This window comes from Manis javanica, chromosome 2, assembly GCF_040802235.1.
Source record: "Manis javanica isolate MJ-LG chromosome 2, MJ_LKY, whole genome shotgun sequence".
NCBI lineage: Eukaryota > Metazoa > Chordata > Mammalia > Pholidota > Manidae > Manis > Manis javanica.
Window position 1 is genome coordinate 189802113 of NC_133157.1, and position 25946 is coordinate 189828058.

Sequence of the window (25946 nt, forward strand, 5' to 3'; positions counted from 1 at the left end):
CCCTTTTGCATCCCCAAAAGCAATATATAAAAGTTTCCGTTGCTTTACATCCTAATTAGCTTTTTTTGTTGGTCCAAATTTTGAACATTCCAATAAGACCCAGTGTACTGCTCTCTTATCATTGTTTTAATTTTCATTTCCATAATCACATGATGTGGGGCATCTTTTCATATACTTAACAGCCATCTGTGTATCTTCCTTGATGAGTGTCTGTTAAGGTCTTTGGCACATTTTTAAAATCTGGTTGCTTCTATATTTTCTTTTTGTTAAGTTTTAGGAGTTATTTGTATAATTTCGGTAACTGCCCTTTTTCAGATGTGTCTTCTACAAATATTTTCTCCCAGTCTGTAGTTTGTCTTCTCATTCATTGTCTTTCACAGAGCAGAAGTTTGTAATTTTAATGAACTCCAGCTCATCACTTATTTCTTTCATGGATCATGCCTTTGGTGTTGTATCTAAAAAGGCATCACCATAATCACAGCCATCTAGGTTTCTCATATGTTATCTTCTAGGAGTTTTATAGTTGTGCATTTTGTGTTTAGGGCTGTGATCTATTTTTAGTCCATTTTTTCGTGAAGGGCAAAGTTGTCTTTTAAAATATTAAAATAATATTAGTAAAAAAAGCTAACAATGTTAATCAAGTAAAAGAAAACAAAAAATAATAACATTGAGAATGAAAGAGAGACTATCACAACAAATCTGAAAGATATTGAATGAAAGAATTGAACTTTTGATTCTTTAAGGAATTATGAACAACTTTAAACTAACACATTCAGTAATTTAGATACATGGACAAATTCCTGAAATATATAATTTACCAAAACTCAAGAAGAAATAGAATCCTTTCATATGATCTATTAATTGAATTTAATGATAATTAAAAACCTTTCCACAAGGAAAATTCTAGACCCAGAGAGTTTTAGATAGTACTAATCATACACAAATTCTATTGGAAGATAGATAAGGTGGGAACAATTCCCATCTCATTTTTTGAGTGTCCTAATCCTGATTCCCTGATAAAAATATTAAAATATAGGTAAATTAGAGACAAATATCCCTGATGAGGATGCACAAAAATCTTGAAAAAAATATAAGCAAATTGAATCTATTAACGTAAGTAAAAGAATAATGCACTACTATCAAGTGAAGACAATCCAGGAATAAAAGCTTGAGCAGTAAATTTATTTCAATATAATTCATAATTATTAAAAAAGTGACATTCAGCACCTATTTATTATAAACACTAAAAAAATGGGGAAGAGAAGGAACTATTGTAATGTGATGAAGGGCTTTGTGAAGACCCTGAAGTTGACATGATATTAGTGGTGTGCTTAATGGTATATCTAAGGGTATACTCTATTTAGGATCAAGAAAAGGCAAGAATGTCTGCTCTATTACTTCACTCACCATCAGAATTCAATTTCTAGCTATGGCAATAAGGAAAGAAAAAAATAAAAGACATAAATATTGGAAAGAAAGAAATATAACTGTCTCTACTTGTAGATGACAGGACATTCTACATAGAAAATGCTGAGCAATTTGTAAAATGCCTACTGGGACTAATGAGTTAACTTCCAAAGTACAAGGTCAATATAGAAAAGAAAATGCATTTTTATATACTAGTAACAAACAATTGAAAATGAAATTGACATAGCAATACTATTTACAATAACATTAAAAAGCATAGGGCCTTAAGGCCTTGAGGCAGACAGGACATAAAAGGTATAACCATAAAAGAAAAACAGTGAAACAGCCTTTAGGCAATGGGGAAAGAACTTTATTAACCTTATAGCTATAGCAGAAAATGCCTTAAAAAAGCATTCTCACAGCACTGTTTCCTTTGTTGTACAAGAGTTTGCACTACAGGGCTTTCTTCCTATGCTGAATGGGCCAAAACGTTGTTGAACCTCAGAAGAAAGTACCAGCCCAGGTTATGGTTCTAGCCACATACAGTTTAGCTAAATGCAGGTTCTAACCTCACAGTCAGTCCTCATCTCACAATGCCAGCCACCTTGTCTCTCTGAATTAAAGAGCAGCTTCAGGAACATGACTCTTCTCCCTTGAATCTGGAAAGGAGCTCTGTCAGTAGAGAGGGAGTTGAGTGTCACCTTGTGTGCCCTCGTTCATTCAGCCCATATTTATTGGAGGCTACTTTATGCATGAGCACTGTTCAAGTGCTGGGGATATTATCTAAAACAAGTTCTAGCCCATCCCCTCAATTTAGGCATTAGATGAGAAAATAGGCAACTGAAACCTTTAAGGATTATAGAAGAATGTATGATAGAATATGATAATATGAGAGAATTTAGGAAGATCATCCAGTACAACTATGAGTGGACGTCAGTGAAGTGCTATGCTGGCTGATACTAGGTGGATGATTGGAGGTGAGTAGGTAAGGCAGATTCCTCTGTCCCTCTCTGCAGAATGACCCATTCCCAGTTTCCTATGTAGATTTTTCTCTGTTGACATAATATCTTAGATATTGAGAAAGGAGTCTCTGATGTCTTACCATAGAATTTTAAAGCAATGCACTTTAATTTTGAATACAAAACCAAATTCTCACCAATTATTATTTGGGTAAGCAATGAACATTACATATCCCCCCCTTCCACCATGACTTCTTTTAACAAAATCTGATATAAAAAATAATATCTTAGTGATGTTTCAATTTTGTTTACTCTTCTTTTGTTTCTGTGACCTCTTGTCTTATTAAATATGTATCATTTTGGTATTTCATGAACTGTTTGCTCAGTATTAAATGATAAAAGCAAACAAAAAATATACAATAGAGTATCGTATTTGTTATGTTACCAATATCTTCTTAGCATTTCTTAAAGTAATTACTCTGTCCTTTTCCATAAATGGAAGTTCTTTCAAAACCAAGTGACTGGGAGTGGCTCAAGATGGTGGCGTGAGTAGGTTGGTGGAAATCTTCTCCCAAAACTATATATATTTTTGAAAATACAACAAATACAACTATTCCTAAAAGAGAGACCAGAAGATACAGTACAACAGCAAGGCTACATCTACATCTGCGAGAACCCAGCATCTCACAAAAAGTGTAAGATACAACGCTGTGACTCGGTGGGACCCAAGCAGTCCTCCCAACCCCAGTTCACCAGCGGGAGGAAAAGAATCAGAGTTGGGAGGGAGTGGATGCACAGGACTGCTAAATACCCAGCCCTAGTAATCTGTACTGGGAGTACAGACACACATTGCATGGTGAACTGTATATTAGAGAAATGGAAAAGTAAAATCCGAGATGGAGACTGTGAGCAGAACCCCACAGCTGGCTCCTCTGGGACAAAAGAAAAGCGGGCACTTTTTAAAAGTCTTAAAGGGACAAGGGCTTAACAGCTGGACAAAATTGTCCCAGCACACTTAGCCCAGCAGGCTGGGACTCTTAAGGAACTTCAGGTGCACTAACCCCCTGAGTGGTAACACAGCTCTGAAGCACCTCACAGTGATAAGCAACCTGCCATTTATTCCCCCCCCCCCCCAAGGGCTCTACAAGCAAACCAGCTTACCCACCACAGCTACGGAGCAGCTGGGGAGCAGCCCCACCAACAGCAACCACACAGAGTCTTCTCTCAGCATGCAGCTAACCAGTACAGACCCAGAGGCTGCTGCCAGTGTGCAGCTGCCCAGCACAGACAGAGGAAGCCAGAGAAGGTCTAGAAGGCACAAAAGGGAACCGTTCTCACAGAAGAACACACCTGGCGCATCTGCGACCCACTGCAGTGCCCTTGGCTATCCCGAGGGCCACCCTGAAGACAGCAACTCAGAAGATTATCCCAGAGACTGCTTCCTGTGTGTGGGTAACCAACAAAGGCAGTGGAGAAGGGCAAGGCAACCAGCAAGCAGGGAGGGACTTTGTTCTCCCAGCTGACACACACACACCCTGCCTGGGACCACTTCTATCTCCATGAAAAGGCAGAAGAATCTGGTTCAGTCAAAAATCATTCAGACAACCCCAGAGAGAGAGCCTGGTGAGATAGATATAACCAATCTTCTGGAAAAAAAATTCAAAATAAAAGTCATAACCATGCTGATAGACCTGCAGAGAAATATGCAAGAGCTAAGGGTTGAAGTCCAGAGGGAGATAACAGAAATGAAACAATCAATAGTAGGTCTTAAGAGCAGGCTGGACAAGGTGCAAGAGACTGTTAATGGAATAGAAATCAGAGAACAAGAATACAGAGAAGCTGAGGCAGAAAGAGATGAAACGATATCTAGGAATGAAAGAATATTAAGAGAACTGTGTGACCAATCCAAATGGAACAATATTCACATTAAAGGGGAAACAGAAGAATAAGAGAGAGAAAAAGGAATAGAAAGTGTCTTTGAAGAAATAATTGCTGAAAACTTCTCCAAGCTGGGAAGGAAATAGTCTCTCAGACCATGGAAGCCCACAGATCTCCCAACACAAGGGACCCAAGGAGGACAACACCAAGACATACAATAATTAAAATGGCAAAGATTAAGGACAAGGACAGAGTATTGAAGGCAGCCAGAGAGAGGAAAAAGGTCACCTACAAAGGAAAACCCATCAGGCTATCATCATCCTTCTCAACATGAACCTTACAGGCCAGAGAGAATGGCATAGTATATTGAGTGCAATGAAACAGAAGGGCCTTGAACCAAGAATACTGTATCCAGCATGATTATCATTTAAATTTGAAGGAGAGATTAAACAATTCCCAGACAAGCAAAAATTGAGGGAATTTGACTCCCACAAAACACCTCTACATGATATTTTAAAGGGAATGCTCTAGATGGAAGCACTGCTAAGGCTAAATAGATTTCACCAGAGAAAATAAAGGCACAGAAAAGAAGGCAGACCAATGAAATAATAACAAAGGCAAAAAATAAAATCAACTATCCACAAAAGTAGTCAAAGGAAACACAAAAGAGTACAGAATAAAACACCTAACATATAAAGAATAGAGAAGGAAGAATAAGAAGGGAAAGAAATAAAGAATCATCAGACTGTATTTATAATAGTGTAATAGGAGAGTTAAGTGAGGCGGTTAGATAGTAAAGAAGCTACCCTTGAACCTTTGGTAACCACAAATCCAAAGCCTGCAATGGCAATAAGTACATATCTTTCAATAATCACCCTAAATATAAATGGACTGAATGCACCAATCAAAAGACACAGAGGAATAGAATGGATAAAAAAACAAGACCCATCTATATGCAGCTTACAAGAGTCTCACCTCAAACCCAAAGACACACACAGACTAAAAGTGGAGGGATGGAAAAAGATATTTCATGCAAACAATTGGGAGAAAAAAGCAGGTGTTGCAGTACTTATACCAGACAAAACAGAAAGAAAGTAAGAAGAGATAAAGAAGAACATTACATAATGATAAAGCGATCAGTCCAACAAGAGGATATAACCATTATAAATATATATGCACCCAACAAAGGAGCACCGACATATGTGAAACAAATACTAACAGAATTAAAGGAGAAAACAGAATGCAATGCATTCATTCTAGGAGTCAACACACCACTCACTCCAAAGGACAGATCCACCCAACAGAAAATAAGTAAGGACACAGAGGCACTGAACAACACGCTAGAACAGATGGACCTAAGAGACATCTACAGAACTCTACCCCCAAAAACAGCAGGATACACATTCTTCTCAAGTGCACATGGAACATTTTCCAGAATAGACCATATAGTAGGCAACAAAAATAGCCTCAGTAAATTCAAAAAGATTCAAATCCTACCAACCAACTTCTCAGATCACAAAGGTATAAAACTGGAAATAAATTGTACAAGAAAACAAAATGGCTCACAAACACATGAAGGCTTAACAACATGCTCCTAAATAATCAATCGATCAATGACCAAATTAAAACATAGGTCAAACAATATATGGAGACAAATGACAATAACAGCACAATGCCCCAACATTCTGTGGAATGCAGTGAAAGCAGTTCCAAGAGGAAAGTATAGCAATCCAGGCCTATGTAAAGAAGAATGAACAATCGCAAATGAATAGTCTAAAGTCACAATTATGGAAACTAGAAAAAGAAGAACAAATGAGGCCCAAAGTCAGAAGAAGGAACATAATAAAGATCATAGAAAAAATGAATAAAATTGAGAAGAATAAAATAATAGAAAAAAATCAATGAAACCAAGAGCTGGTTCTTTGAGAAAATAAACAAAATAGATAAGCCCATAACCAGACTTATTAAGAGAAAAAGAGAATCATCACACAAAAACAGAATCAGAAATGAGAAAGAAAAATGACAGACACCACAGAAATACAAAGAATTATTAGAGAATACTATGAAAATCTATATGCTAACAAGCTGGATAATGTAGAAGAAATGGACAACTTCCTAGAAAATTACAACTTTCAAAGACTGACCAAGGATGACACAGAAAATCTGAACAGGCCAATTACCAGCAACAAAATTGAATCGGTAATCAAAAAACTAACCAAGAACAAAATCCCCAGGCCAGATGATACACCACTGAATTTTATCAGACATATAGAGAAGACATAACACCCATTCTCCTTAAAGTTTTCTAAAAAATAGAAGAGGAGGGAATACTTTTAAACTCATTCTGTGAAGCCAGCATCACTCTAATACCAAAACCAGACAAAGACCCTACCAAAAAAGAAAACTATAGACCAATATCCCTGATGAACATAGATACAAAAATGCTCAACAAAATATTAGCAAACAGAGTTCAAAAATACATCAAGAGGATTATACACCATGACCAAGTGGGATTCATCCCAGGGATGTTCTACCAAGAATGGTACAACATTTGAAAATCCATCAACGTCATCCACCACATCAACAAATAGAAAGACAAAAACTACATGATCATCTCCATAGATGCTGTAAAAGCATTCGACAAAATTCAACAAAATTCGACAAAATCCATTCATGATAAAAACTCTCAATGAAGTGAGTATAAAGGGCAACTACCTCAACATAATAAAGCCCATATATGACAAACCCAGAGCCAACATCATACTTAACAGCAAGAAGCTGAAAGTTTTGCCACTATGATCGTGAAGAAGACAGGGATGCCCACTCTCCTCACTGTTATTCAACACAGTACTGTAAGTGCTAGCCACGGCAATCAGACAAAGCAAAGAAATACAAAGCATACAGATTGGTAAAGAAGAAGTCAAACTGTTACTATTTGCAGATGACATGATATTGTACATAAAAATCCCTAAAGACTCCACTCCAAAACTACTAGATCTAATATCTGAATTCAGCAAAGTTGCAGGATACAAAATTAATACACAGAAATCTGTTGCTTTCCTATGTACTAACAATGAACTAGCAGAAAGAGAAATTAGGAAAACAACTCCATTCACAATAGCATCAAAAAAAATAAAATACCTAGAAATAAACCTAATCAAAGAAGTGAAAGACTTATCACCTGAAAACTGCAAGACACTCTTAAGAGAAATTAAAGGGGACACTAATAAATGGAAACTCATCCCATGCTCATGGCTAGGAAGAGTTAATATCATCAAAATGGCCATCCTGCCCAAAGGAATATACAGATTTGATGCAATCCCTATCAAATTACCAGCAACATTCTTCAATGAAAATTCAAAAATTCATATGGAAACACCAAAGACCCCAAATAGCCAAAGCAATCCTGAGAAAGAAGAATAAAGTAGGGGGGATCTCACTCCCCAACTTCAAGCTCTACTACAAAGCCATAGTAATCAAGACAATTTGGTACTGGCACAAGAACAGAGCCACAGACCAGTGGAACAGAATAGAGAGTCCAGACATTAACCCAAACATATATGGTCAATTAATATTTGATAAAGGAGCCATGGACATACAATGGTGAAATGACAGTCTCTTCAACAGATGGTGCTGGCAAAACTGGACAGCTGCATGTAGGAGAATGAAACTGGACCATTGTCTAACCCCATACACAAAAGTAAACTCAAAATGGATAAAAGACCTGAATGTAAGTCATGAAACCATAAAACTCTTAGAAAAAACATAGGCAAAAATCTCTTGGACATAAATCTGAGCAACTTCTTCATGAATATATCTCCCTGAGCAAGGGAAACAAAAACAAAAATGAACAAGTGGGACTGTATCAAGCTGAAAAGCTTCTGTACAGCAAAGGACACCATCATTAGAACAAAAACACATCCTACAGTATGGGAGAATATATTCATAAATGACATATCTGATAAAGAGTTGACATCCAAAATATATAAAGAGCTCATGCACCTCAACAAACAAAAAGGAAATATTCCAATTAAAAAATGGGCACAGGATCTGAACAGACACTTCTCCAAAGAAGAAATTCAGATGGCCAACAAGCACATGAAAAAATGCTCCACATCATTAATCATCAGAAAAATGCAAATTAAAACCACATTGAGATATCACCTCACACCAGTAAGGATGGCTACCATCCAAAACACAAACAACACAAATGTTGGCAAGGATGTGGAGAAAGAGGGACCCTCCTACACTGCTGGTGGGAATGTAAATTAGTTCAACCATTGTGGAAAGCAGTATGGAGGTTCCTAAAAAAGCTCAAAATAGAAATACCATTTGACCCAGGAATTTCACTTCTAGGAATTTACCCTAAGAATGCAGCAGCCCAGTTTGAAAAATACAGATGCACTCCTATGTGTATCTCAGCACTATTTACAATAGCCAAGAAATGGAAGCAACCTGAGTGTCCATCAGTAGACAAATGGATAAAGAAGATGTGGTACATATGCACAATGGAATATTATTCAGCTGTAAGAAGAAAACAGATCCTACCATTTGCAATAACATGGATGGAGCTGGAGGGTATTACGCTCAGTGAAATAAGCCATGCAGAGAAAGAGAAGTACCAAATAATTTCACTCATCTGTGGAGTATAAGAACAAAGAGAAAAACTGAAAGAACAAAACAGCAGCAGACTCACAGAATCCAAGAATGGACTAACAGTTACCAACGAGAAAGGGACTGGGGAGGATGTGTGGGAAGGGAGGGTTTAGGGGGAGAAAGGGGCATTACGATTAGCAGACATAATGTAGGGGGATGCATGGGGAGGGCAGTACAACACAGGGAAGACAAATAGTGATTCAATAGCATCTATGCTAATGGACAGTGACTGTAATGTGGTATGTGATGGGAACTTGATGATGGGGGGAGTCTAGTAACTGTAAGGTTGTTCATGTAAGTGTAGATTAATGATACCAAAATAAAAAATAAAAAATAAAAAAACCCAAGTGACTGAGATTTGAGGAAATTAATGCTTATTACCTATTCCAAACCATACTTCTTTCTTAAAATGATTTCACATCAAATCTTGTTTTAAGAGAATTCAAAACCTTTCTGAATTATAATGTCTAGCAGTAATAACGTCATCTCTTCCTAAATAGGATAGGTGTTAACGAACTTTCACCATTCTTTAGGAGAGGGTGTATGGTAAAAATCATACCTATCTATCGAGGACTCATTTATTCTAAGTGCCAGGATTGTGCTGGGAATATGGTCATGAACAAGGCACACAGTTCCTGCTCTCATGGAACATACATTCTAGCCAAAAGTATATAATTGGATAATAAGTACACACATACATACATACTTACATATGTGGAGTTTTTATCTGAATCGTTTTTTTCTATCACCTGTATATCTTACCAAGACAGCTGATGTACTTTTATTTCCTGATCACCAGATCCTACTAGCAGAATGTCATCAGTATAGTTGTTCAGCATAAAACCTGGGGAATAATGACATAATCAACAGTTCTCAGGATTATGTGTTACCATAACATGAATGTTGATACTGCCCTGAGCCAAGGCAATAAATTGTTTTGCTTTTTTATCAAGTAAAGGTGAAATCAAACACCTTTTGGGATTCTGTGTTTATGGATACAATGGAAGACACATCTGGCCAATAAATAGCTGTATACCACATGTCAGGGGCTGCTTTGAGTTGTTCCAGTAATGAAGTCACCTTTGAAAAATAATCTGCAATTGGTGTAATCATTTAAGCTTTTGAGAATCCTCTGTCTTTTTCCAGCATTCACGTAGCTTGTGCATAAATTAAACACACATGTTAAGGGAGGGATATGATTTCAGCCACCTCCCTTGCAAGTTTCAAATATTTGGGGATGATAGTTTTCTCTATGATTCTCCTAGGGATGTGTCACTTCCTTGGCTCACTATCATTTTCTAAGGAGGTTGAGGTCTAGGTGTTTGGGGAGTTTTTGTGTTGTTTTCTTTAGGTGGCGGTGTGTGTTCACAAATGGGTTCCAAGAACCACAGAGCCCCTGTGACACTAGTTAACCATGGAATTGCTATTTCTCCCCTCCCAGTGGACCACAGTAGCATTCTGGGTAGGAATTAGACTACCACAATGCCAAGAAAGGTCTGGGTACTTTGATTTCCTAGGGTGTAGTCACCCTGGGAAATAACTGCAGGTCCTTTAGGGGAAGACCAGAATAAAGAATCAAGTATCTACATGTGATGCAGGATCCCTTTCTGAGATTTCTCAGACTCTAATGCTGTAACCCAGGTCCTGAAATTAGGTGGCAATCCATGATTTTCTATTGTGATGGTTAAATCAGGTCTATTTTCACCACAACAAAAGCTACCTTGGTTGTATAGATTAGGTAGGACTTCGGTGTGTTATGTAGGTATTCTGTCCTAAGACGCTCAGGATCTTTCAGCACTTCCAAGAATCTTCATGGGTCACCCTTTCTATAACCATTTCAGCCCCATCATCCATTAGGAGACTCACTCACTTTGCTTTGACTCTAGGGGTTACATTGCTGCTTGGCCCCTTCACCCTGATAATCCTTTATTTCCATTAAATCCTAGAAACCATTTTCATGTCAGCATCTACTACTTCATTCCTGGCTAAAGAGGAATGTTTTGATGAAAGAAGGGTTTTCTGGGTCTTCTCAAGGACCAATATTTAGGGAGTAGGTAAGTCAATCATCCTTGATAATGCTACTCCCACATCCCTATCTCCATAACTTCCTAGATCCCTTTCGTACGTCACCTAGGAATTTCTAGCATCAAAACTTCATTCACTATAGTCCACCATTAAGACCAGGATTTAGTTAACTAAGTGAACAAACCATTAGAATATTTCCCAGTTCTTCAAGTTAGTACATCAAATGTAGATTCTCATAAATACCTCCACATTGATAAATTATGTCCCTCTTTCTTCCCTGATATAGAAACCTTAGAATACACACACACACACATACACGCCCTCCTGGGTGTATATACATATTCAGCCCACCTCAAATTCTTTACATTTCCTATTCCCATTATATTGTATCATGGCAACAGCCAACTGGACCACCAATGTTGCACTTTCATTGGGCATTTCATTTCAATTATCCTCAGGGCATAATCTAAGTAACCCCAGGTTGTAATGCACGTAACACTTGACCAGTGACTATTATGGACTTTTTCTAGTGTCTCATTTCCTTCAAACACGACCAGGTTAGCTAACATATCCCAGACTTCCTTCCTTAATGGCTTGCAAGCACTTCTGGCACCAAGTACTGCATAACCCATGACTCAGTAGCAGACAGAAGAAACCGTGATTATTATCTTCTGGAGGAGAAATTATTCAGAGAACTAGTGCTTACAAAATCATTAGAACAGTTAGAGGAACAGGCTATACACTGAGATCCAGGCACCATGTTCTGAACAACCCCACAAAAAGAGCCCACCAGGAGAGACGTTATCTTTCCACAGGGAGGTGGGGTTTCACACAGACTTTGTGCCAACTGCCAGTTCCAGAATCACACTGCTGTAGCCATGATGGGGGGTACTGAGGGAACATCTAAGCTGATATCAAAGATCAGAGACATTGCCACACCTGCAACTACTGAACCAGCAAGTCTCAGGTTCATCGTGTCTCTCTCCCTTGTACTCAGTTCCAATTTCTAGAATTTTAATAGGTGCTTCTGATTGGTGGAACCTAAGTTATATCTGGGCATCCAGGTGCAAGGATGTTTGGAAAAGGTAGATTTTCAGCCTCTTTCAACTTATATCTATAATAAAATCTCTAGAAAGAGTCCTGAACATATGATGAGCTGGCCATGTGGAACAATTATCTGTCTGCTGCAGTGCCTGGAATCCTACAATAAAGGTTTGTACTTGTTTTTTTAGTCTCGGCTTAAGCACCATTTCCTTAGATCATTTTTGTCCATACAGACTAGGTTAATTCCCTGATCATATGCTCCCTGAACTTCTATAATTTTTAGATTCTTACTTCATTTTAATTGCACTATAAAAGCTCCTTGAAAACAGGAACCAGAAAGATTAAAATATTTTTGTAATACAGTATCACTAGGGCCTAGTATGGTGCTTGGGTAATAACAGGTGCACAATAAAGGATTATGAATTTAAAAATTGAATTGACTGAGGCTTTCATTCTATTTTCTTAATAGCATGGTAGAGTCTCTTAAGGGAGGAAACATATAAGCCCATGTTTTCTGGTTTCACAATATTTATTAAACTAAGTAGGTACGTGGTTAAGAAAGTGTAGTTTTTAAATCAATCTAGCTTCTTTCTAGCTATTTGAGCTGAAATATCAAAATATCTCTAAAGTGGAGTGTTATGACATTTCATGGTTATTACATATAAAATAGCCTAAATCCTGCTCCTTGATTATCCTGCTTCCCCAAAACTCCATCTAATTTTCTAGATATATATATATATATATATATATATGATATCTTGGTCATTACTTTATCAGAATAACAAACTTTTAGGTCACATTTACCATGGTTTCCATTCCACTTTTGTTTTTGCAACTTAGATAGATGTAATTAGCACTGGTCATATGGTTGTATGGTCAATATTGGGGGAAGCATGAAAGTAATGACATTCAAAGGTTTACTTTGTTTTCTGGAGCCCAAGTAATAGAATGACTAAAAGCGTGTGTTTGAATTCTGGGAGTTGTCACTTACTATTTTCATAGAAAAAAATATCATATTTCACCACATCTAAAATATGACCGATAGAAAGAATAGATACAAAAAAAGGTTAAATGTGGAGTATTTTATCTTAATATCGGTGAAATACAGTACTTAGTCCCTGGACTTTTAGCTTTTCATCTGTGTTCTCACCAGTGGGAAAACCGTCTGGCTCACAACTATCAACTCACTCCTCTCCCCGTTCCCATTCTCTGGGAATGGCTGGAATAGCCAATGTGGGACCCAGGGGTCATTTTTCTTCTAGGTGACTTTGCCTGCTGATAGAAGTTAGTTGATTTTGGATGGATACCCAATCCAAGTTGGTTAAATGTGGTTCCCTGGGACTTTGTTTTTCTAACATTGGTTTTATATTCTGTCTTTTAAAATGTATTTAAAAAATTTTTAAGTAATTGTAGATTTATGGGAAAGTTGTGAAGACAGTGCAGAGTTCCTCTGCATACTTCATACAGTTTTTCCTGTGGTTAATATCTCACATTTGTCAAAACTAACACATTAACATTGCTACATCAAGAGTAACTAAACTCCAGATTTCACCCATTTTTTCATTAATTTTCTCTTTATGTTTCAGAATCTGGTCCAAGGTACAATATCTCATTGGTCTCCTTTGGTCTGTGACAGTTTCTTTGTCTTTCCTTATTTTTTTTTGTGACTGTCAGTTTTAAGGAGTCCTGGTCAGGTATTTTGTAGAATGTGCCCCATTTGGGTTTGTCTGATATTTTCTCATGATTAGAGTAGAATTATAATATTTTGGAAATAATCCCACAAAGAGAAGGTGCCCTTCTTATTACATTGTATCATGAGGTAAAAGATACCCATACACCATCACTGATGCTATTACCCTTCATTGCTTGGTTAAGTGGTTCTGCTAGGACTCCCTACTGGACAGTTGCTGTTTTTTCCTTTTTCATACTCTATTCTTTGGAAATATGGCATTAAGTTCTCTGGGGATTTTTAAGCCAAAACAAATGGGATAGATTCAGTCTTTATTTAATGGGAGGATCCTTGAACTATGCAGGTTGTAGAGGAAATTTGTGTACAAGGTGGGAAAATGCTGCTGACACAAGAGAGAGGTGTTAATGAGAAGCAGATAGAATCATGACAGCACATCTGCGATCTGAGGCTCAGAGAAGCCCCCTGCTTTCTGGAGGTTAAATTTTGCATCACTATTGTGCCAGAAAAATCTCCCTTTTCACCTAAACCTGCTTGGGTAGGATTTCTATCTGTACAGCCAAAAGGCTCTAGTAACATACTGTATCATTGGATTTCCATGCAAATTAAATGATAAACAGTATGCAGATTGAATGCCTACTGCAGAATAAGACATATAGAGATACTGATAAATCTTGGATGTTATTGTTACTATTGTTATTAATTGATGCACAGTAGTATTTTGAATGCAATTTATTCAAATGTATTGTGAAATAAACTAATAGTCATGAATCATTTCCTGATAATACTTGAGAATCCGAGATCATACATAAGAAACATTGGTTATTGTAGCATTAGACTCAATGAGAAGTAAAAAGAGTTGCAGCTGTATTAAGACCTTGCTCCTTGCTCAATAACTAAGTCATGTTGTGCTGGATTTAGAGGCAAGAAAAAAGCAGGCTGATATTTTAAGTACATAATTATCCATATTCTTCTTTCCTGAGGAAAGGGCCATCAGAACTAAGTCTTTTAGTCAAAGAGCATTTTTGATTCACAAATACTATGAGCATTTTTCATGTTCCATGACTATTGCCTTAGACAAAGTTAGCCTTGAGATACAGAGAGGGGGAAATGAACATTTATATCTTTAGTATATATCATTAGTTGATCTGTTATGACATTTATCTATAGTCAGGAAATGAAAGAATAATTTAGGCATTAATGTCTTTTAATTACTCCCATTTAATTCTCCATATTAAAAATTATGTTTCTTAACAATGGGAAAATAGCTAACACAAAGACAAGCTTTTAACAGCTCTTCAAAGAAGTCATCTTGATATTTCTTTTTCTCTTAACTCAATTATGAATTAGTTTAAATTCCTAATTTAGTTCTGATTTTCTAAAAGTAAATTTAGTATGGAAGCTCAGTGGAGAGGTAGCCTGGTGCCTAAGTGCCTAAAATGGGCTGCTGTATGTAAAAGAAGCAGAATAGGCTCAGGGATCAGTGCCAATACCTGGAAAAGTAGGGATGCTTGGCAATGTGGCATGAATCAACTCAAGAATTTCCAAGTTAGAAAAGTTTGAGTAGAAAAAGCAAAGAACGGAAAGGATAAAATAAAGGAGCTATACAGGGCTCTTCCCAGACAAAGTGGTGAAATGGGTAAGGTCTATACCCCATGCCATCCTGCCTCCAGCATCAGCTCCCTCCCTGTTTTCTCCACTCCCTGAAACCTGGAGACTTAAAGCCAGCCCCATGAGTCCTCATTTCAGATCTAAATACTCACCTTCCCCTTATATCCACTAATGCTTCAATATTAATGGACACTGAGGATAAAAAATTACAAACATATATAAATTTGCCATATCCCAATCCTTCATGAATTTGTGGCTCAGTGGGGAAGGAAAGCAAGTGTCTAGGTAATTAAAACAAATGGGAGAGCAGTGCGAGAGAACAAAGCACAGCAGAGGCAAAATAAAGAACTAGGAAGAGAGGAAGATAACCAGGGGTGTGGAGTAAGGTGTGGTGTCAAAAGTGCCCAGTTAGGATTTCCTAGAATACCATGTGCAAAAGTCAGTGAGAAAGAAGATCATAGAAAAGATCTTGGATTTGATGATTTTTATATATAACTATAAGTACAGTTTAAATGAAGTGATTCATGGCTTATTTTAATTTATTCAGAAACAAATATTAAAAGAGGTGATAAGTAAAGAGAAAACGAGTGATAATTATTTATTTAAATAATTCTTGTACTGATTCATATGAAAGACATGATACATTTACTGTAAGAGGAGCAGCTTCTCCCCCATATATGTTCAGGAGTAGAGGCAAAAGAGAAAAAGCCCATTTTTTGTTATCAAATGGTTTGTATAATGACCAGGTATGTCAAGTCAAAAAAGAAAGAATGGGCTTTAAGAATATGGAAAAGATCCTTTTCCCATAGAGACAGATTGTGAACTGGAAGCCATAGGTGACTGGAGGCTTATTAGAAGACTTTAATAAGTGGCACCATCTTGTAGTAACCAGGGCCCTGAAATAAAGATGAAAAGGCAACAAGGAGGGGACTAACTGCTGCCCATACACAGGCAAATAAAGGCATCTGAGCCTAAAACATAGGAAAAATAATTTCAAAGCATTATTATTATTTCTACTCATTTGGGAATAATAACTCAAACCAACTGATATCCAGGGGCTTACTGTCCTTTGTTGTCTATGGGGAGACATGGCTGTGGTGGAAATCTGTTATTTGCCATCTTGCAAGCATCCCCTATCCTTTTTTCCACTGGCTGGATACTTTCTCTCCATTTGAGAAGTTTCTTCCCGCAGAGGATGCACAAGGTTATGCGTGTAACCCAGGACAGCCAACCAGAGTCCTTTTTTAAAGATTGAGCTGCTCATCAGAGGACGAGATTTGCTTTGTGAGATTGAAAACTTTCTTATCTGTGTAAGGCTGGAACTGCACTGTGGATACAGTCTGACGGAGAATGAAGCCAAAATGAAAGGAGTGCTGAGAGTAAGTGAGAAACATATTCTTGCTGATCTTGTTAAGCCATGGATCAGTCCTGCCAGGTTCTTATACCTCTGAGTTATATAACCCAATGCATTTTCTTTAGTTAGAGCTGAGTTTCTGTCACTTGCTATTAAAAGTCCTGAATGTAATGTAAAAAAATGTAAAAAGTCTTCAACCACGTATTTAGGTAGAATATCAAACATTTTCATTTTGAAATCAAAATCTTCCTTTTCTTGGTTATGCTTGGTGTGCAGACTGAAACATGAAGATGTTCAGATAATTCATAAGTATTCTAAGATTAATTACTGAGAAGGGAAGAAGGGAAACAACTAGCATGAAGATAAAGCATATTTTTCATTTTCTTTCACTGCCTGAAAAAACGAAGGGGCGAGTTGTGTTAATACCCTAAGGAAATTCCATTTTGATCTTCCCAACAAATAACTCATGGGCAACTAGGAAAATGAGGTTGTCATAACAAAGTGGCTCTAGCCCTAGAGATGACATCTATTGGAAGCTCATTGTTCAGGAAGAAGGATTAAAGGAGCTGGAGACTAGCAAGTGAAAGATCAAATGTGAATTGATCATCTATTTGGGGCTGGTTATGGCATGAAATGGTAAGGGTGGAGGGAAGGAGGCAACTTAGGAGGGAGGACAACTCCACCCAAGTACACTACAGTTCTGTGAAAAAGCACATCTTCATCACTAGGTAAGGTTAGCAAAACCTCACTAATTTGTAGTAAAGGCAAAAGAGAGGAACCTGAGCAAGGAAGTTGAACTTTGAGATTTTTATAATACATTCCAGGTGAATCTATTGTTTTTAGAAGATTCTCAGTAAATTCTCTCTGAAGGAATAAAATTGAAACACACCACTTTCAACAGAATATACAGAATCTAAGCTGTGAATGCCCAGAAATTAGGGGAAAAATAATGCAGAAAAAATCTGGTAGTTGCATTTTTCAATTATTAGCACTCCACAGAGAATAATTGCTAAATTTTTTCAGTCCTCATTCCAGGTAAAGCTATTGATACAGGGGAACAGGTGATAGAGAAATCATGGAGTTTCTAGTATGGACGACTCTGGATTCAACACTGTATTATTAGTCCAGGCAAGAGATGAGTAAACAGGAATAATGATGATTATCCTATGGGGCAGCTGCGAGGGGTGAATAAAAAAGGAGAGAATTTGACCCAGGAAACATTTGTGACTCTTATATCAAGGGAGAAAAAGTTTTCAAAAGCAGATTATCAGGAATTAAGGTAAACTTGCAGGTGCGGCGGTTCTGACAGAACATGAAGATGCAAGTGCTGGAAGCTCAGGAGGCGTGGGACACATCCCAGCCCGAACTTGGCAACAGGACGGAAACCTCTATTCGCCGGGTTACCAAACGGCCAGGTTCCAGTTCAGGCGTCAGAATGGGCTCATAAGCAGTCTGTGCCCTTTTCTTTACGCAAATTTAAACCAGGTTAGAGGAGTGAGGACGGAGGCAGAACGTGGGGGAAGGAAACGACAGCTCAGGGTACAAGAACAACAAAATCACCAAGGTCAGGATGGGTGTCGGCGACACATGCAGAATCCAGCAGAATAAGGAGTGAAAAGAATTCTACATTTTAGAACCTTGTTTCAGAGTCCCTTTCTGCCAGTTGCACAGCGCCCTTTGCCCCGCCCCCCCTGAGCTGCTGAACGTCTCCCTTCCCTTTTTCCTTCCAACAAATCCCAGCATACGAAAAACTTTAATTTGTCTCTATAAGTCTTAGCCAATTTTGTTGCGGCGGAGCTTTTTCATCGCTTTAACCCAACTTTCCCCCGTCCCTTTGGCGAGAACCTGGAATTAGAGCTGCCCGGCAGGCGGGAGCCCGAAATCCGGGCAGCCTCGGGCTGGGTTCCGGAGAAGCCCCCGGGAGGCTGCGAGGGAGGCGCCGCTCCCCAGCGCGCGGGCTCAGAGTGCGGGCAGGGCCCCGCCGCGGCCGCGAGCGCCTCGCCGGCGACCCGAGCTGCCGGCGGCGGGGACGCGCGCGGCGGGAGGCTTGGGGCGGCGTGCGCGGGAGCCGCGGCTTCCGCAGGAGCTATTTTTAGCGGCGCGGCGCCCCCCGCCTTCCCCGGCATCCAGCGTCGTAGCCTCCGGCTGGCGGGGCCGCGCCGCGGCTCTCTCCTGACTCCCCCGCCGCTGCTCGCTCTTGGTAGCGTCCACGCGGGCTGGTCCGGAAACTGAGCATGTCTGGAAGCGCTCGGCGGCCGCGGCGGCGGCGGGGGCAGAGCCAGGCTGCGTCAGGCTGAGCCCATTCACCGCGCGGCCGCAGGAGCGCAGCACCCGCGCCGCCCAGCCCCGCCGAGAGGGGCGCCCTCGCCGCCGCGGGCCCTGCCGCCGCTCACCGCAGCCCTCTTCTGGCGACCCGCAAGTAAGTTTGCGAGGCGGTTGGGCGGTGGGGCGAGGGCTTGGCACCCCGGGGAACCCAGGCTTTGGGGCGGGGGGCGCGGCTGGCGTCCCTGAGACCTGGCCGGCCGCTGCCCCTACACCCGGTCCCTCGGCGAACCTCTTGGCCAATTTGAAAGGAGGTGGCCGCTGGGATGCTCCAGCGGGGAGACTGGCAAAGCTGTGGGGCTGAACTGACTCTGGCGGCGTCCAAGGTGGCCAACTTGCGGAGAGGGAGGGACCGCGCGATGACAGAGGGGACCCGGCAGGCCGGGAACCGGCTAGTGAGGGACGGATAGGCTGCGCTTGGGATGCGGGAGCCCGGCCGAGGACAGCCGCAGAGGGAAAGCTAGGTGTCCCCGGGCGTAGGGTGGAAGCCACGTCAGGGAGCAGCGTGGGTGCATGGTAGAGTGTGAGCGTGTCCTGGCCAGAGCGACGGGAGGGAAGGTGGATGGGAACTGGGGCGTGTGGAAAGCGGATTTCAGCGACAGCGAAGGACGCCGATGGAAGGGCAGTGGGCGCCTGAGAACGAGTGGACTAGGATAATTTGGGGGGAATCAGTACCAGGTCAGGGCGATATAATGATGGAGAGAGGCAGCCTTGATTCAAGGTCTTCGGAGGGAGTATGCGAGGCCACATGTTGGGACCAGGCTGGACAGAGGATGGGTGCAGAAAGTGGCCTGGAAGGGCCAGCTAGAAAATCGCTGAGGGATTTGGATTGAAGGGGAGGAGGGGAGCGGTGCAGAGATACGGTTGAGGAACCGGGCTGCTGATGGGGCCCAAAGGCTGGGAAGGGTTGGAGGCTACCTGCGGCCTCCCGATGGTGACTTAGTAGCGGTTCGCTGAGGTACACTTGCACCCCAGGAGGCTCCTCCTCCGTCTACCTGGTTGGGTCGTAGGGCGGCTTGCTCTAGGCGAGTTTGCAGGAGATTTGGACAGATTAGGCACCCGGAAGGTAGTTATTTACAGGGGAGCGGCAGGGGCTTCCATTAAGTGGCTCCCGGCACCCGCGAGCGAGGTGAAATTTAGTGTCTGAATGTGTGTGTTGCAGGGGGTCGGGCCGGGGGTATGGTGTGTCTGTTCTGGGCCGCGGGAATCCGTGGTCTCCCCTTTTAAGTGCGGGGTTTTGAGCAGGGAAGTCAGGCAGAAGTCTGCAGCGTGCAACTCGCGGCGGGGCGTGCGCGCGCGTGTGTGCGTGTTACCGGTCGGGGGTCTCCTGTGTTGCTGCAGTCTGTCTCGGCGACGAGGATGGCCAGGGGCACCATCCAACACCGGGAAGGAATTCAGGCAAAGTGCTTTTCTCCGCCTTTTCTACCTCCTTTCCCCAGGGTCACATTATTTGCTCTTTCAATAATTCTTCCTTCGAACCTCTCCCCGGCTCCTGCACATCCCAAACTGACGCTAGTCTTGTCTTCTGATACGGTACCAGAGGAGGCGGCTGTCCTTCCTCTACCTGAGGGAATCCTAGGAGTCCCGGGGTCAGCGGGGCTCACGAATGCACGGGTCCTTCGCTGGGCATCGCTCCGGGGTCCTCAGTTCACTCTGCAGCGCCTGCAGGTGACGCGGTGATATTGCCCCGCGGACTCCGGTAGCGCGTTGGCTCCAAGTGGCCAGTGGGGTCGAGAAGCCCGGCCAAGTGACCAGCACTTACTGGTTCTTGAGGTGGGGGTGAGGGGGTCTTCCCCGAGTTCTCCCTATGTAAATACAACTTAAGTCGTAAAAGACCAGGTAAGTGGAATAAACAAGCATCTAGTGCAAAAAGCTCTATGCAAAAACGCCTTTTTGACTAGGAAAGATTCCACCCACTAACCTCAGGAAGGGAAGAAGCTTCTACCGCGTAAGAGGATGGGAAACGGGCAGCGGCGGTGTGGGTGAGGGGGAATTGTCACCACGTCCCAGGCTTCTCAGATCTCATCCGGCTTGCTATATTTTGTTCTCTGTGCCATATTTTGAGACTTTACCAGATACAGGAAAGGGGGATGAAAGTGGTTGGAAACCTGTGTCATCTGTGGAAAGATTCAGAGAAGGAGGAGCGAGAGCTATGCCTACTGTCTGCCGACGTCTAAGAGGGCTGGGCTTATGAGGTGTGTGTAACCATAAGAAATGCTTAAGACGTCCAAACTGCATGGGGGAGACTTAGATGAAGGGACATGAGAGCTGTAAAAAAGTGATGGGGGCCATGGCATGGGTTGTCTTGCCGAGGGATCAGTGACCCAGGGAGGGACACAACAGTAAGGACAGCAAGCTTGTAATGGCCAGGGCATGTGCCATGGCTGGCCCAGTTTCTAGTACAGTAACTATTGAAATGTACCATTTGAAATATGTCCATGAGTCTTGGTGTCTGTAAGGTGGAGAGTTTGAATAGAAAAATTTATGCTGTCATTTTCTGTTTCTGTTATTTTTTTTCATTATCAGAACATGGTGCAAGTCAAACAAATCGTTGTTTTAGCCTTTAATTCAGTTCTCTCCAGAGTGCTGTTCAAATAAAATATAAACTTATATATTTGTCTGTTTTTTTCTTTGGGGGAGTGTTGGACAGATTGATTATGCTGTCAAATATAGGCAGAGTTTAGGCATCTGAAGATCTTAGGAGCCTGTGGAGGTGAAGACTTCATTTATAGAATGCCAAATTTACTGTGCAATGAGAAACCCTTCCCACCCTATCCCTTACCTTCTGATTGGAAATACAAAGGATTGTACCCCTGGGCTTATTTCCTAGTTCTCAGAAACCTAATTTGACAATAATTTTCCTGGAGCTATTGCCTAAACCCAGGTACGCCTTAGGAAATAGTTGAATCTTTCCTGTCCTAAGGTAAAGGCATTTAAAAGAACAGGGAGGAGATGGTGAAATGGCTTTATGAGGCAGAATAAGGAGAGGTACAAATGTTAGTTATGTTGGGAAAAGAGAAATCACTTTTTCTTACCTTAGGGGATCTTACTGATAGGCTTTGAACAGTGTTGCTCAGTGGGGGCAGTTTTGCCCCCCAGGCACTGGCAATGTCTGGGCACTTTGGGTTGTCAGCACTTGCAGGAGGGGGTGCTTTTGGCAAATCCTGGTCCGAGGCCAGGAGTGTTACTAACCTGCAACTCACTGGATAGTCCCCCACAACAAAGAATATCTGACCCCAAATGTCAACAGTGCTGAAGTTGAGAAACCGTGCCTTGAATAAGACATGATTATAATTAAAAACAACTCTTGTCATTCTTGTTATTCAGATATTTCTAGTGGAAGTCTATCTTGAAAACAGAGTAGTTAATGTTAAGAGACTTTCTTTGTAAAATAGGAAACACTTGTTTTAAATAACTCAAACAGGTTTCCTTTTAGCAGAATTTCTTTTCAGTCTTCAAAAAAAATCCTAAAATATATTTGGGAATGTCTAAAAAGACAGGTTATATATAGTATACATGTGAACGAAGTAAATTAAACATTTTTGATGAAAACAATTTAAAACTGCTCAGCTATAGTACTTTTTCACTGAACTTATTTGATTATTGCTTCTTTAAATACAGTTTTGATGTTTTCAAATTAAAAGCAATTCAGTTGAAATTGAAGCTTAGTAAGTTCTTCATGCAGTGAGGAACAGAATTTCTTTAAAGCATTCAAAAAAAATAAATCCTAAAATATATTGGGAACATCCAAAAAGACAGGTTATATAGTATGCATGTGAACTAAGTAAACATTTTAAATGAAAACAATTTAAAGCTGCTCAGTTTTTTTTCACTGAACTTATTTGGTAATTGCTTTTTTGAATACAGAGTTTTGATTTTAAAATAAAAGCAATTCAATTAAAATTGCAACCAGAAAGTTCTTCATGTAATGGGGGATTGAACAAAATCAGAGAAAAATGTGAGATGAGTATTTATTCGAAGCCTCATGAAATTTTCCAAAATGAAGCCTTAGTATTATAGACATCTATGGGATGGAAAGAATCCCATATAATTTTCATGTATTTAGTTTCAGTTTTAAATCGACTGAATGGCATGTATTAAGAAACAAACCTTTCTAGCCTGTAACACAATACCCTGCCTAGAGAGGAGGAACAATAGCCTACGGTCATAAATGTAATAAGATCAGGGAACTGTTCTAATATTGCTTGTATGCAGGAACATGGACGCTTACTAGGTAAAAGCTTTATCATGATCACAGCGAGTCCTAGGAAAACCAAGAGAGATTTGGTCAGTGTTCTACCCCTTCTTCCTGCCCACCCCCACAACTCCTTGTGTCTATCTGTAGGTTGGTTAGTTGATTGATTGGTTTCAGAATTCATTCTGCAGAGATCATCATTAGGGCTGCTTACTTCCCTTCCTGTTCTAATAACCATTCCCTCCATCCTTGGCCATTACCTTCCCTCAGTCCCTCAGGAATTCATGTAGCAGAAGAGGCTTCATATTCCTGCTGAGTCTCTGGGGCACCCAGGAACCCCTCCTTTTCTCCAGTGTGTACAAACACAAACAGCTCTTCCCTGCTTTCAAGTGGAATAGGGGTTTTTGTCTCTTGGAAAAATGCAGTGGTTGAGCCCTTGTTTTCCACAAAGGCAGCCTCACTTTCTCTGCTTGCTTCTTCAAATTGCTGTGTTCAGTTGTTTGTTCAATTGCATTTTCTTGCTGTTGGGAAGGCTTCCTCCTCTTTCCCTAAGGAATAGTGAAAGAAGAGGGAAAACAGACCTTCTTTGTGAGCAACACTGGTGTTTATAGAGTGAGTCCACCTATCACTGGGCTGTGTGAAAGCTCATGAATAGGATTTGAACGAATGAGAATCCTATTTCATAAATTCTACAAGCATCTGTAAATTCGGCAGTAGCAGGTTCCATATCAGGCACTGGGACCCTTGCATTTGCAAGGCTAAGCTGCCTTGTATATTGTCACTGGTTTGTAAAACCAAGTTCATTCAGAGAATATACATGTATTCTATATATGTCTCTGAGAATATACATGTATTCTATATATGTTTCTGAAAGTCTATCTATAAAAAAAACACAAGGTGGATATTCATTTTCATGAAATTTGGAGCAATTACAGAGATATAGCCTGATTCTTGAAAATACTTCAGAACACAGTTGGTGAAATGCAGAAGGAAGAAGAAACCATTAGGAGGGAAACAGTTACATGGATTTCTGTAGAAGACTAGACAACGAGGAAGGGAGTGTTGAGGTGAAAGGGGTCAGTTCTTATCTCCTTTTCCTTTCTTTGGAAACAGTTATTGATTTTGTTTGACTACTGAACAAAGAGAGATAATTTTTTTCCTGGCAGTTACTTGTTGAATGGATGTGTGCCCTTTTCCATTTCTTACTGCCACAGTGGCAGAAGGCAGTGGGATGGCTGGTACTGATGGTTAGAGTGAAGCAAAATTTCAAATCAATTCTGTCCTAATAATGTTTGCTACAAAAGGCTTTGAACACACATTTTCAAAGATGGAACAAATTTCAAAGATTCAAAGATACGATGTCATTATTTTGAGACCAATAAAAAGATTATAGAACTGAGCATTTTTGTTGTTGTGTGTACTAACTAATACATACACTTTATTTTGGGGAAAAATGAAATAATATGACAGCTCCTCTCAACTATAAACAAACTTGCCTGTGACTGGCATGTCAGTTATTATCCCAGCTGGAAGAAGAGTAATGTGAGGGGAGGGCATTTTATCAAACACTGTTATGTTGTCCTTGCTGAATTTAAGAACAAGAGGAACAACAAAAGCAGGAGTTCGAAATTTATGGTATAACAAAAGCAAAGAGAGTTTCTGTTTTTCATTTCGTTTTAGCCTATTATTGTTAAGGATGAGAAAGAGCAATGCACACAAAAGGCTACCTTGCCTGTGGAAGGTTTTACTTTTGTTAAATGCTTATTCATCTTAAGAAACAAATATCCCAGAACATTTCCTAAGGCTTTCAGCTTTCATTATAAATAGTGTGTCTCTTCCATCTCTGGAGTATTCATTATGTGGTATCATTTGGAATCAGTATACTGGGCTAAATTGGCTGATATAATCCGTTCTAATTTTTTGATTTAGAGTTATGTCTGTCCTAAAGAAGGCCAAAGAGAGGCGCTGTTTGTCACTGGGAGCACAATTACAGTGCTGAACGCAGCCTGTTTTACACAAGGACATGAATGTTATTTGAGTTTGGTCTGGAACCCCACTGACCAGATCTCAGTCTTCTGGATTATGAAGACTGATTTTAGCAACTTTGATGTGAACCATTTGGGACTGGGACTGAGATTCAATTTGGGTATGTTTGGAAAAGGCTGACTGATGAGCCAGAACACTGAGCACCCACTGCCAGGAAAGAAGTCTAGCAGTTTAGGGATTGTCATGAGCTTTGCAATTAAATCTGGCACTCCTATTTAGTAGTGTTGTGACTTTATATGAGTTTTTTAGCTTCATGGATCTTCAGTTTCCTCCTCTTTGAAATGGACATACTTTTGTATTTTCCTGTAGCATTCATTATAGGATTAGAGGAAATATCTTCAATGCATAGGTACCTATTAAATAGTGGTGGCAGTGGTGTTTATATATCTGTCTAGTGCTGGAATCTGAATGGCTACTGTCCAGAAAGGGAGAGCAGAGGAGGTATGGACTCAGAAGGGTCATTGGTGAATAAAATGATATGGAAAAGAACCATAGGGATGTAGCATTCATTAAGAAGGGTTCAGAGCTGAAGCAGTCTAATGTCCTCTTGACTGATGAGGTCTTAGAGATTCAGGATTATGAAGCCATTTGTCCAACATCCACATTCACTGTATCATTTCAGTTGAATCTACGGTTTTCAAAGTCTCCATTCAAACTTTCTCCCTCTTAAGTGTATGCTTACTTTATTGCTGAAATCCATGCATCTTCGCTTTATTTAAAAATGCTTATTGAGTTCAAGGACCTTTTTTTTTCAGTTGTTAT

The 25946-nt window shown here is 40.4% G+C and overlaps 1 protein-coding gene across 4 annotated transcripts in view; it reads left to right on the forward strand.

Annotated features, from left to right (window-relative positions):
• The first annotated feature begins 18877 nt into the window (after positions 1-18877).
• OXR1 (oxidation resistance 1) overlaps positions 18878-25946 on the forward strand; it is a 481493-nt gene continuing 474424 nt past the window's right edge. For 2 of the 4 annotated variants that reach the window (XM_073229957.1, XM_073229958.1), the window contains exon 1: positions 18881-19040. The gene's annotated coding sequence lies outside the window, so the exon portion shown is untranslated. Of the gene's footprint in view, positions 19041-25946 lie in introns of all 4 variants that reach the window. The other 2 variants (XM_073229956.1, XM_073229959.1) reach the window with 2 other exon arrangements.